Raw genomic sequence first — 13,054 nt, 5'->3', positions numbered from 1 at the left:
GGTCCGCCCGATCGGGCGCGAGAAGCAGTCGACGAAAAACAGGGGAATGTGCGAATTTCTTCTTCGCCCGGTCAGACCGGGCAAAGTCCGCCCGATCGGGCGCACGAAGAAATTCCAGACAAACAAAAGAACATAAGCAGCTCTTCTTCGCCCGGTCAGACCGGGCAATCACTGCCCGACCGGGCGCGAGATCCAGACAGCCCAATTCCAAGGAATGATGTTCAAGAAAAGCCACGGGAATACATTCCAAGCGTCCCTTTTCCACAGAGGTTAGCCCAGGCTAAGTTAGAGAAAAAGTACGGTAAATTTCTAGACATCCTTAAGAAACTTCACATTAATATACCGTTCTTGGATGCAATTTCTGAAATGCCTTCTTATGCAAAGTTTTTGAAAGACATGCTATCTAACAAGAAAAAGCTTGCAGAGAATGCTACTGTTTCTCTAACTGCAGAATGTAGTGCCATTCTGCAAAACACTCTTCCTAAGAAACTAGGTGATCCAGGCAGCTATTCAATCCCAGTGAAGCTGGGAGATATAGAGATCAATAGAGCGCTATGCGATCTTGGTGCAAGTGTAAGCCTTATGCCGCTCTCCATCTGCGAAAAGCTTCAAATGGGTGAGCTAAAGCCTACAAGGATATCTCTGCAACTTGCAGACAGGTCAGTTAAATTTCCCCTCGGTATACTTGAAGATGTTCCATTGCGAGTTGGTAAATTCTTTATTCCATGTGATTTTGTTGTTATGGAAATGGAAGAAGATGCCCATGTCCCTATTATTCTTGGTAGACCATTCTTAGCTACTGCAGGTGCAATTATTGACATGAAGAATGGGAAAATAACATTTGAAGTAGGGGATGAGAAAATGGAGTATTCATTACTGAATGCTATGGGAAATCCGTCTATGGGTGAGACTATTTGTCAAGTGGATGTCCTCGATGATCTACAACAAGAACAACTTCCCCTGATCAAAAAGGAAGATGCTCTTGAAACGGTGTTGATAGGAAGTATCCATGATGAAGATTGGGAAGTAAGGGAGTACACGAGGCTACTAGAAGACGCAAAAGCTAATCCAATCATCGCTCCAGTCAAGGAAGTCCTTAGTACATCGAGTGTTGGGGAGAGTTCAACGCCTCCCGAGGTAGAGTTGAAACCCCTTCCATCTAATCTTAAATATGCATATCTTGGTCCCAAAAATACATACCCTGTTATTGTTAATGCTGAGCTTAATAACATTGAATTAGAGAAACTTCTCGCTGTTTTAAGAAAATATAGAAATGTTATTGGGTATACCATTGATGATATCAAGGGTATTAATCCCTCTTTTTGTATGCATAAGATCATTCTTGAGGACGATCATGCCTCCTCTAGAGAACCTCAAAGAAGACTAAACCCAACTATGATGGAGGTAGTCAAGAAAGAGGTTCTCAAATTGCTTGCTGCAGGAATAATCTACCCTATCTCAGATAGTAAGTGGGTTAGTCCTGTACAAGTAGTACCAAAGAAAGGAGGTATGACAGTTGTCAAGAATGACAAAGGCGAGCCTGTTGCCACAAGAACTGTTACAGGGTGGCGGATGTGCATTGATTACAGAAAATTAAATAAAGCCACCCGTAAAGATCATTTCCCCTTGCCTTTCATTGATCAAATGCTCGAACGATTGGCTAACCATTCCTTTTTCTGTTACTTGGATGGATATTCCGGTTTTTTTCAAATCCCCATCCGCCCTTGTGATCAGGAAAAGACTACATTCACATGTCCATATGGCACCTTCGCATATCGCAGAATGCCATTTGGACTGTGTAATGCCCCAGCCACGTTCCAACGGTGTATGATGGCTATTTTCTCAGGTCTCATAGAAAATTCTATGGAAGTTTTTATGGATGATTTTTCTGTTTATGGTTCATCTTTCGATATTTGTCTTGAAAATCTAACAAAGGTGCTCCATAGATGCCAGGATGTCAATCTGATATTGAACTGGGAGAAGTGCCATTTTATGGTACAACAGGGAATCGTTTTAGGCCATGTAGTTTCAAACAAAGGGATTGAGGTGGACAAAGCCAAAGTAGAGGTAATACAGAAACTTCCCCCTCCAAATTCTGTGAAAGGAGTACGAAGTTTCCTTGGCCATGCAGGTTTTTATCGCAGGTTTATCAAGGATTTTTCAAAAATTGCTAGACCCTTAACTGAACTGTTAGCTAAGGACGCCCAATTTGATTTTAATGATGCTTGTCTTGAAGCTTTTAACAGGTTGAAGGAAGCCTTAACCTCTGCTCCTGTTATACAACCCCCGGATTGGGCCCTACCCTTTGAAATCATGTGCGATGCTAGTGATTATGCGATAGGGGCCGTCCTGGGGCAACGAAAGGATAAGAAATTGCATGCTATATATTACTCTAGTAAAACTCTTAGCCCTGCTCAAATGAATTATGCAACTACTGAAAAAGAGATGCTAGCTGTCATATATGCAATAGATAAGTTTCATTCTTATTTAGTTGGGTCGAAAGTGATTATCCATACAGATCATGCGGCATTGAAATATCTGATGAGCAAGAGCAATGCCAAGCCGCGGTTGATTAGATGGATCCTCCAATTGCAGGATTATGATATAGAGATCAGAGATACGAAGGGGACAGAGAATGTCGTCGCAGACCATCTCTCTCGCCTCCTCCTTGATGAGGAGGATGAGGATAACCTCCCATTTGATGACTCTTTTCCCGTTGAGCGTTTGTTAGCTCTTTTACAGGTTGAATCTCCTTGGTATGCTGATTTAGCTAACTATCTTTCTACAGGTACAATGCCTCACGGTTACTCCTATCAACAAAGGAAGAAATTCCTTTATGAGGCACACCGACACTTTTGGGAAGACCCTTTCTTGTACAAACTATGTGCCGATGCAGTGATCAGACGGTGCATTCCCGAAAGTGAGGTAAGCAATATAATTTCTCATTGCCATGACTTACCTTGTGGTGGACATGCAGGCCCCTCGAAAACAACTGCAAAGATCCTACAATGCGGATTTTACTGGCCCACTATGTTTAAGGATGTGTACTCCTATGTCAAGGCCTGTGACCGTTGTCAACGAACGGGAAATATTTCCAAGAGGAACGAAATGCCACTCAACAACATACTCGAGGTCGAGTTGTTTGATGTGTGGGGGATAGATTTCATGGGCCCTTTCTCTTCCTCTAAGGGGAATCGATACATTTTGGTAGCCGTTGACTACGTGTCAAAATGGGTTGAGGCCATTGCTACACCAAGCAATGATGCCCGTGTGGTAAGTAAATTCTTCAAGAAAAACATTTTCAATAGATTTGGTATCCCACGTGTGTTGATTAGTGACAGGGGAACACACTTCATGGAGAGCCGATTCGAAGCAATGTTGAAGAAATATGGAGTGCAGCACAAACTTGGAATTGGCTATCACCCCCAAACCAGTGGCCAAGTAGAGGTATCAAATCGAGAGATAAAGTCCATCCTAGAGAAAACAGTTGCAAGAACGAGAAAGGATTGGGCTGACAAAATTGATGATGCACTTTGGGCTTACCGAACAGCTTACAAAACTCCAATAGGTACAACCCCGTACAGACTTGTATACGGAAAAGCTTGTCACTTACCCGTCGAGCTAGAACATCGAGCATTTTGGGCCATCAAAAGCCTGAACTTTGACGCTAAGGCCGCGGGAGAGAAGAGGCTATTGCAGTTGAATGAGCTAGATGAGCTCCGCCTCGAAGCCTATGAGAGTTCAAAGCTTTATAAGGAGAAAACAAAAAGGTGGCACGACAAGGGCCTCATAAGAAGAGAATTCAAAGAAGGAGATCAAGTCCTTCTATTCAATTCAAGGTTGAAACTATTTCCAGGGAAACTCAGGTCAAGATGGTCGGGCCCTTTCACGGTCTACAAAGCATATCCTTATGGCACCATTGAATTATGGAACAACACCGGGGGCACCTTCAAAGTCAACGGACAAAGGGTGAAGCACTATCGAGCGGGAGATCCTATTGAAGAGAAGTCAGATATCACATTCTCTTCCCCGCCACAAACTCAATGAGGATGAATACGGTCAAGCTAATGACCTTCTAAACAAGCGCTTGCGGGAGGCAACCCGATTCTTTTTTCTATTTTCCTTAATATTTTATACTTTATCTTTCAGTTTATGTCTGTGTTATGCTGTTTTACAGAGAGTATCAAGCTAAGCACGAAGTGGGATGTCAAGAGAGCAGTCAAAGATCGAGTTATCGCGTTTTTGCTCTTCGCCCGGTCAGACCGGGCAAATTCCGCCCGATCGGGCGCGAGAAACAGAGAGCCAAAAAGAAGAGTATGAAGCTAAGCTTCTCTCCGCCCGATCAGACCGGGCAAAGCCCGCCCGATCGGGCGCGAGTAGCAGAATCTGAAAAAAAAAAAAAAAAAAAAAAAAAAAAAAAAAAAAAAGGAATTGAAGTCCAGTCTTCTTCGCCCGGTCAGACCGGGCAAAGAGCGCCCGATCGGGCGCGATGGAATCCTGCGGGTTTATATTAGGATTTCAGCATCTTCTCTCATTCCCATTCCTCAAACTCTCATACCCTCTACTCTTTCTCTCTCTAAAAATCCCCAATTCTAAAACCCTAACTTCATCTCCCATCCAATTTCATCAAGATTCAACAATCAAATCCCTCAAATTCACCATACAAACCCAATTTTTTTTTGCAAAATATTTCTGCAACTCCGTCCCTCCTCTTTGTTCAACCTCAAGAAAACCCCAGGCTATCTCACCACTCACATAATTTCGAGCTTTTGAAGATGTCTCAAAGGAAAAGAACGAGAAGCACACCCCAACAACAACCACAATTGGACTTGGAAAGTGTAACCGGGTACCCACACGTGGTTTTCGTTCCGGAATTCCCAAACCAAAAGCAGCGGTTCATCGAGCTCTCGCGCCGAAAGGTAATCCCTACCCGATTCTTTGACCGTTCATTGCTTTCTAAGCTAGGAATAGATTCGGAATGTAAGAATTTGTTTGCAAAATTAGGAATGTCTCAACTATTCAATATGAACTATAGAACTTATGAAGATTTAACTCTTGAATTTTTGAGCTCATTTGATATTGAAAAGGGTAGGAATGGTTTGGTGAAGTATGTTGTGTATAGGTTGCTGAATAGGTCTCATAGAATGTCCTTAGAAGGCTTTGCTAGGAAGTTTGGACTTCCTTGTACCGGCTTAACTGTGCAACCTAGTAGCTTCATTTCTGGGGAACTTTGGTTTGCTATGACTGGTGAAAACATTGAATCTTTCCAGCACGCCCTTTCACACAAAATCCACCAACCAGTCCTTAGGCTGTGGACTAGATTCACTGGGTGGACTATTTTTGGTAGAATCGAACCTAATAATGTTAGGTCGGACGAGATTTCGATCTTAGGTAGTTATTTAAGGCGTGGGGATGAGGATGGAGACTTTAAAATGAATATTGCACACTTGTTTGCCCTTCACCTTAAAAAGCAAGGCACCACTTATACGACAATTAAATCGAATGGTGAACGCTCTAACATTCCTATCGTCCTAGGAGGCCTTGTCACTCACCTAGCACTTCGGGAAGGCTTTGATGAAGCCAGCCGATGCCCAGTGCCTGGCCCCATTACCTTAGATCAGCATTATCTCACTACTGCGGGTTGGTTATCCATAGATTTTAATAGATTTAGTTGGATCATAGGGAGAACCAACAGGCTTTCTGTGCCTTTACCTTCCCCTGACCTAACTAAGATTATGCCTCACCAGCCCTCCTACCTTCTCCAGTTCCCTAGTGATTCGTCTACCCCTGTACCAGCTGCCCCCACTAGGACCTATTTTAGGAGAGAGTCTGCTGGACCCTCTACCTCCTCCCTTGCTCCGCCTCCTCCTAGCGATCACGAGGCCATTATGGCCGGTATTAGGGAGCTTAGGGTAGGTCAGCTGGACCTTTCTACCCGAGTCCAGACCATAGAGACTAACCTTCGGGAGCTTAACGCAGGCCAGCAGGATTTTCGCTTGTCTATGTATCCTGTTTATGACTACTTCTGCAGGCAAGGGTATATCCCGAGGGATGGTCCCCATCCTTCTTGGTATCACTTTCCCGGTGCGGGAGATATGGCAGGTGGCAGTGGCACAGCTGGTGTCGAGGATGATGGTGTTGATGATGATGATGTTGATGATGATGATGTTGATGATGATGATGTTGGTGGTGATGATGATGGCCCCTCCGCTTCCTTTTGAGGAGCCGTCGAGATTGCTATGCTCTCCTTAAGCTGCAATGAGGCCATTGCCGCGTTTAGCTTGGGGGAGTTACTTCGTACATGTTGGTATTCTCTCTCCTTATCTCTCTTATCTTTCTTGTTTTATTTTAGTGTAGTTATTTTAGTTGTTTTCTTCTTAAAAAAAAAAAAAAATACAAAAATACGATCCAATGAATAATAAATCATGCTTCCCTGTGCCCCATTCATGAAAATTGTTTTAATTCTTGGTATATGATGACGAGTATTGTGGATAGGTTAGCCATGATTTGATGTTTGATTGCTTGGATGTCTTACCATGAGTCAATTTTGCCCAACTACTTGTGAATATAGTGCTTGACTAGTTGATTTGGTTAGGAATGTGTGTTAGTTCCTGGTATGTCAATGAAGTTGAGTATTGGTTTATAACTTTGAGTAATGTTTGCATGACTCATTAATATGCACATTGAGGAGGACGAAGGCATTTGTTCCTCTAGGTGGCCTTCAGACGATATTAGATACATTTGTTCCCTTCTTGCTACCCATGTTGTTGCTTGTGCCCTTTTATTGTTTATTTTGCCACATTACAAGCCTATTTAAGCCCCATTGGTTACTAGTCCCAAGCTTAGCTTGGGGGAGCTAATAGTGAGTGAGGCGAGGGAGTTGTAGTGTGCATGTAATTTGCACAATTTTGGGTGGATTTGAGAAGTTTCTTATTTGTTCTTATTGTTGTGGATTGAAAAAAAAGAAAAAAAAATTGAAAATTTATTGTGCAAAGAAAAAAAAAAAAAATTCCAATGTGAGAGAAAAGAAAAAGAAAGAGCAAAGGAAAAAAAAATTGTTTCAATGTTCAAGTGTTCTAATTGAAGGCTGCTCAAGAAAAAAAAAAGAGAGTTCAAAGTTTGTTTGTTTACTCAAGTTCTATAATTTTATATTTTGTATATATGAGTGAAATTTTAAGTGTTGGAAATTTTTAATATAATTGGGATGTTTGGTGAATTTTTGGTAGAGCTGAGTTGTGTTGGAGATGATTTGGTCATTAATTTGTTTTGACCTTGGTTTTATTTATTAGGATTTTGGCTCCCTTAAGCATAGCTTTACTCTTACATTTTCCCAAATATTTCCCACCTTTTACCCTAGCCTTACATTACAAGCTTTGAAGACCTTCTGACCTTTGTGCATAGAGTTGTGTGAATGTGAAATTAGTTGTTTTCCAATGCAAAGAATGATTTGATATATTTCGAGTCGACTGCTAGGTTGAGTGCTTGTTTTCTTAAAACACACGAGTGCGTGAGCTTGGGAGGGCATTGTTCACATTTAAAGGAGTTGGATGGAGAGCGACCGAGTATATCTTTTACTCGCCACATAAATGAGAGTTGAGTGTGTGAACACTAGTCTTGAATTCTATATGCTCTTGTGGTTTGCTCTATTTGACCATTGTCAGACAGGATGAGTAGTTAGATGGATTTGATTGGTTGACTTTGATGCATAACTGTCGAGTTTACCTTTAATCGTATTTATTGATTTGAGTTACTTTTGGGGTGAAGTATTGATTTATTTATTCATTGCTTTGCTTAGGGACAAGCAAAGGTTTAGCTTGGGGGAATTTGATATACGTGTTTTATACAATGGTTTTCCCCGGTTTGATTGCATGATTTTACATGGTTTTGAGCTCTACGGAGCTATTTCTTGCTAACAATCTCTTCTTTAGTGTATTCGATTGTTTTAGTAAGCTTTTCAGGAATATGAAGCGTTTCTAGGCAATTGGACGTGTTTTTAGTAGATTCGGAAGAGTTGATAGCCAAGAACTGCAATTTTATGTGGAATGCCCGACCGGGCATGGCTTGCCCGGGCAGACCGGGCAATGAGGAGTTCACAGGAAGAAGCCCAATTCTGAACGGTGCAACGCGCGCCCGATCGGGCAGGCTTCGCCCGGTCAGACCGGGCGATGAAGAAATCAAGTTATGAGATGCAATTTTGGAAACGTGTTACGCGCGCCCGACCGGGCGAGGTTCGCCCGGTCAGACCGGGCAAAGAAGGAAAACTGTCGTATTTTACGCAGCCTTCCTCCGCCCGATCGGGCGAGGTCCGCCCGGTCAGACCGGGCAAAGCTCAAGAACGCGTATTTTCTTATTTTTCCGAAATATTATCTTTTGGGGGTATAAATACCCTTTTGTAATTAACTTTTAGACAGTTAGTTTTTCATTAGTTTTCTCCTTAAGCCCTAGAAAACTCTCAAGAACCCTAGTTTTATTTTCTTAAGCAATTTCAATCTTTAATCCTAGTTTTATTAATTGTTCCTCAAGAATTCAAGATCATCAATTGAAGTATTTGGTATTTCTTACTTTCCATCTCTTTTATTTATTTTATAGTTCTTTAATTATGTGTTCTCTATTAGATCTTGTTTTTGATTTAATTATGATTTGTGAGTAGTTTCCTTAATCCGGGATCTTGCTAAGCCCGATTATGATTGATGTATAAAGTAGATCTTTAAATTCCCCAATAATAATCCCAATTGACATGCTTAATTGATTGTGTTTATGCCAATACTAGATTAGGGATAATTAGTATTGTTATCATCCCTTTGTTCTTATTGCAACGGAAGTTGGGTATTAACGGGATTAGGTTATTTCAATTAAGGGTTTGAAGATCATCACGGAAGTAGATGATTGAATAATTAGGAATCTAGGCATGGTGTTTAATGTCCCTTATTCGCTTGATTCCACGGAAGTAGGCTTGATAGTTAATTTGGGAAGCCATTGATAACTCGGAAGAGACCTTTGGTATTATTATTAGGGATTGCTTTTCTTCTTGTCAATTGATTTATATATTGGGGGTAGATTTATTAGTTTATCAATCATAATCGTGGTGATGCTTGATCTTGGATGCTTTAGTTTATTGATTAATATTTCCTCTAGTTAATTGTGTTATTTAATAAATTAGTTGATTATTATCATCCATTATTGATTGGTCACGTGCTTAGTGATTAATTGAGTCTGATTAATTGAATGAACCATAGTCTCTTGGGATTCGATCCTTACTTGCCCTACTACACAGTTAGAAGGAATAGTTAGGTTATTTTTGTTAGGTACGCGATAAGCCTATCAGACCTCAGGGTCAGCCGTAGGCCGGCTGCCCTCTGCACACGGTACAGTGTCAGATGCCATCTCAGTAGTACTCTCCCCACAGACGGCGCCAAAGTTTCGGGTGTTTCTTGAGTCCTCGGGAGAGTTACAATACTGAGTATGCGCGTGTGACGTCTGTACCTGCAAAACCACGAAAACTCCGGTTGGGTGGAGTTCGCCTCCGACGATCAAGTTAGTATGATTCCGGATGGGTAAACGGATGGAAAGTAAATGGGTTTTTTCTCACTGATTCAGAGAGATTCTGCAATTACTATTGCTCGGGTTTTGTGTATGTATTTATGAACGAGTAATAAATGAGGAATTTCCTCTATTTATAGCAGATGAGGATCTACTCCCCCATTGGAGGTACAACGCCACGTGTCAGCATCCGATTGGATCCCGTTGGACCTCTGATGGGCTGCCACGTGTCATCATTCTACTGGGCCACGTGGCATAGGGTATTTTTACCCTAAACAGTGTGTGTCAGTGAATAATAATACTCGCTTGGTTCATATATTAACCCTGTGAAGGTACAACAAAATTATTTTCTCACAAGTAGAATTCCAATAAGCCAAGCGAACTAAGTTTCCATCTTAAATTACAACTTACTAAAAAAAAAGATGTATCTTTAAAAACAATTAATGATGAAAAGAATTATTCACTAGAACTAACATATAAACCGTACACCCAACCCTATTATTTCCATTAATGAATCAATGAAGAAATCATGCAATTTAGTAAGGATAGAAGACTAGTAGCGGATTTGACAAGGAAAACACGTAGGATGATTAATACTTTTGACAGTTGGCAAAATGTGATTGGCCATGAAGCTGTAAAGATGTGATTAGTGGGGCCTAATCACCGTCCAATTTTTTCTAATCGGTCATAGTACATGAAATCATAAAGCTAATTAAGCAACTTTTGGAAGGGGGGCGTTAGCCGTTTGCCCAAACAAGGAATTTGAGGTTTAATATGGGATGTGTAGTGAACTAGTGACAATAAAACATGGCTCTTAGCACATTTATCAAGTCACTTTTAATAACATAAACGTACGAAGTCTTCAGTTGGGTTTGCTAGATATAATTGGGATCTACAATATTCTTTTACCATGCATACATTCTTCTTCTTCTTACGATATTCGATAAAAAGATAAGTTACAAGTAACAAGCTAGTAAGGCTTTAGTCGAGTAGATGTGATTACTGAGCAGGCTAACTGAATATTGAAGACGTACTTAGAAGCAAGTTACAAGTTAATAGGGTTTTTGTCGGTCATGATGACCTTTAACACACAAGGCCAGTTGGGGGCTAAAATGAATAATGAACATGTTATTTAGCTTATTATGGAGCGATATTGTAAAATTTAAGGGTTAAATAGCCGTTTTGAATGGAATTAGGAAGTATAATTATGTACTTCTATTTCATACAAAGTGTGATGTGTAAATAGTTTTTTCGTTAATTATAGAGTTTAGAGTTTTTGTCTTTTCGACATGCACTTATACCGTAATTATATAAGTTTTTTTTATTTTTTTTTTTTATTTTTTTTTTATTTTTTTTTTATCTAAGAATTATAACTTCCTAGCCATGATTGTATATGTTTCGTGATCTCATTCAATACATTTAACAACTCTATTTCCGTTTATTACTTTTTTCTCAATCTTCTAATATATAGTTGTTTCAATTGAACTCACAGTTATCCGTTACTGTAAAGGGTATATAGCTAGTAGCCTAAATGCCTAATACTATTTTTTATTGACCATGTAACTAGACATGACTACCAATATGAGTCCCATCCAACAAAAAAAATATATGGGGGAAAAGTGGTGTCAGAGAAGGCCTTTCGGTGGCTAATAAGTTAGGTTCCAATGGCTAGATCTATCATGTTCAAAAATTAGCACCAATAGATATACATGATTATTCCATTTGCTTACGCAAGGTTTTTGAAAATAAGGCTTTTTTGCTACCTTATATAATGTCGTTTTATGTTTCTGTAATGAAATTCAGCAACCATTTTCAATTCACCATGATTCTAGGACTTAAACCTAACATATTGGCTCTTTTCTTTTATTATATGTCTCTTTTACTATTTTTAAATGAAAGGCATATATCTTCATTCTTTCATGCATGTAAATATGTAATAGTTTTTTCTTTATGATTGTCTTGTAAGTTATCACTTTGTTTTTGTTAAAATAAATGTATCTATAAAATAGAAAAGGGTTTAGTTTTAAGTAATTATTAATCAGGAAAATAAATAAAGTAATGGCTATCATTAATTCATTATACATTCATTTTATTACTCCATATCAAATTATTTCCTCTTTCAAATAATTCTAAATATTTAAACATAAATGGCTCGTTGCGCAATTTCTGCTCTAAATATTCATTTCTTGATACAATTAACGTACAATTTACTTTGATCCAACAAAAATTCCAAATTGTTTTGTAAATTGTAAAATTATTTGTAACATATGTTTTGCTATATCATACAAATGTGAGAAAAAAAAAGTTCCAACTTGAAAAGATTTATATAGCTAAGTATTTATAAGGATCGGACTAAGATACAAAACAACAATCTTGTTAAAAAAGGATCCAAACAAAAATGGATCGGAGCATTATTCACATAAAAGTCTAGAGGTATATTTTGTACTCTTTTATTTTGTTTCAATGAATTTTTACACTAGGGAGATGCCTAACGATTTTCAGTTATTGTATATTTTTCACAAAGATTTGTACAAAAAAGGTTGATATTATCATTATTCATATATTCATAGCTTAATATTACACAATTTAACATGCGCGATCTCTTGATTTCGCCACAAAAAGATATAAAATCTTGAGTTATAATAAATAATTCTACTTTATGAAATAATAGCTTCTAGCATGAAGATGTAATATGATCGTGTAATGGTATATCCAGTGTAAAAAAGTCTTGAATGAATCATATTTCATTAGTCCCTAAGTTTGACTTACTGAATACTTAACAAATTCACTAAGATAGAACTTGGAGGTTGCTAGAAATAGCCAATAACTAGGGATTCTAGGAGTATTATGTATGAACATGAGTGAATCATAGTGAGGGTACCCTTAAGAGAGACTGCACAAAGCACAGCAGCACACAACTCCAAAACATTGAATGATGATATCAAACACAAACTAAACAAGATTTATCTCGGTTCACCCTAACTCCCTTTCAAACAACTAATAAAATCGTCACTTTCTAAATGTTTGTAAGTTCAAATTTGAAAATATTTTCATACTACAATTCACTTCTTCAATAATTATAAAGAAAAATAGCGTTACATTATTGTTGTATTGGCTACATACATGTAAGCTAAGATTTTTATAAATGTGAAAGGTTTTATTTTAACACAGATTCATAGTGTAAATTGACTTAAATTGACTTCCCAGCCACATCGATGTGACTTAAAATCTTAATTCATAGAGAATTTTAAGTTAAATTAAAATTTAAAACTTAATCATACAGCTTTCAATGTTGTTAAATATTTATTATCTTAACTTTTTCATCTTTATATTTTAAATAACCCTTTTTATTCAAATAAATCATTTTTGTTTCTATTAGATATGGTAAAATCTCTTATCTTTTTGACATACTCATATTATACCAAGCCAACATGCATGCTAATTTGACCTTAAATTCAGTGCGATCAAATATCAATTCATTAAAGTTCCAAGGTTTTCAAAAATACTCCCACTA

Source organism: Chenopodium quinoa, unplaced genomic scaffold (assembly GCF_001683475.1).
Source record: "Chenopodium quinoa cultivar QQ74 unplaced genomic scaffold, ASM168347v1, whole genome shotgun sequence".
In the NCBI taxonomy this organism is placed as follows: domain Eukaryota; kingdom Viridiplantae; phylum Streptophyta; class Magnoliopsida; order Caryophyllales; family Amaranthaceae; genus Chenopodium; species Chenopodium quinoa.
Note: the sequence above shows the minus strand (reverse complement) of the source record.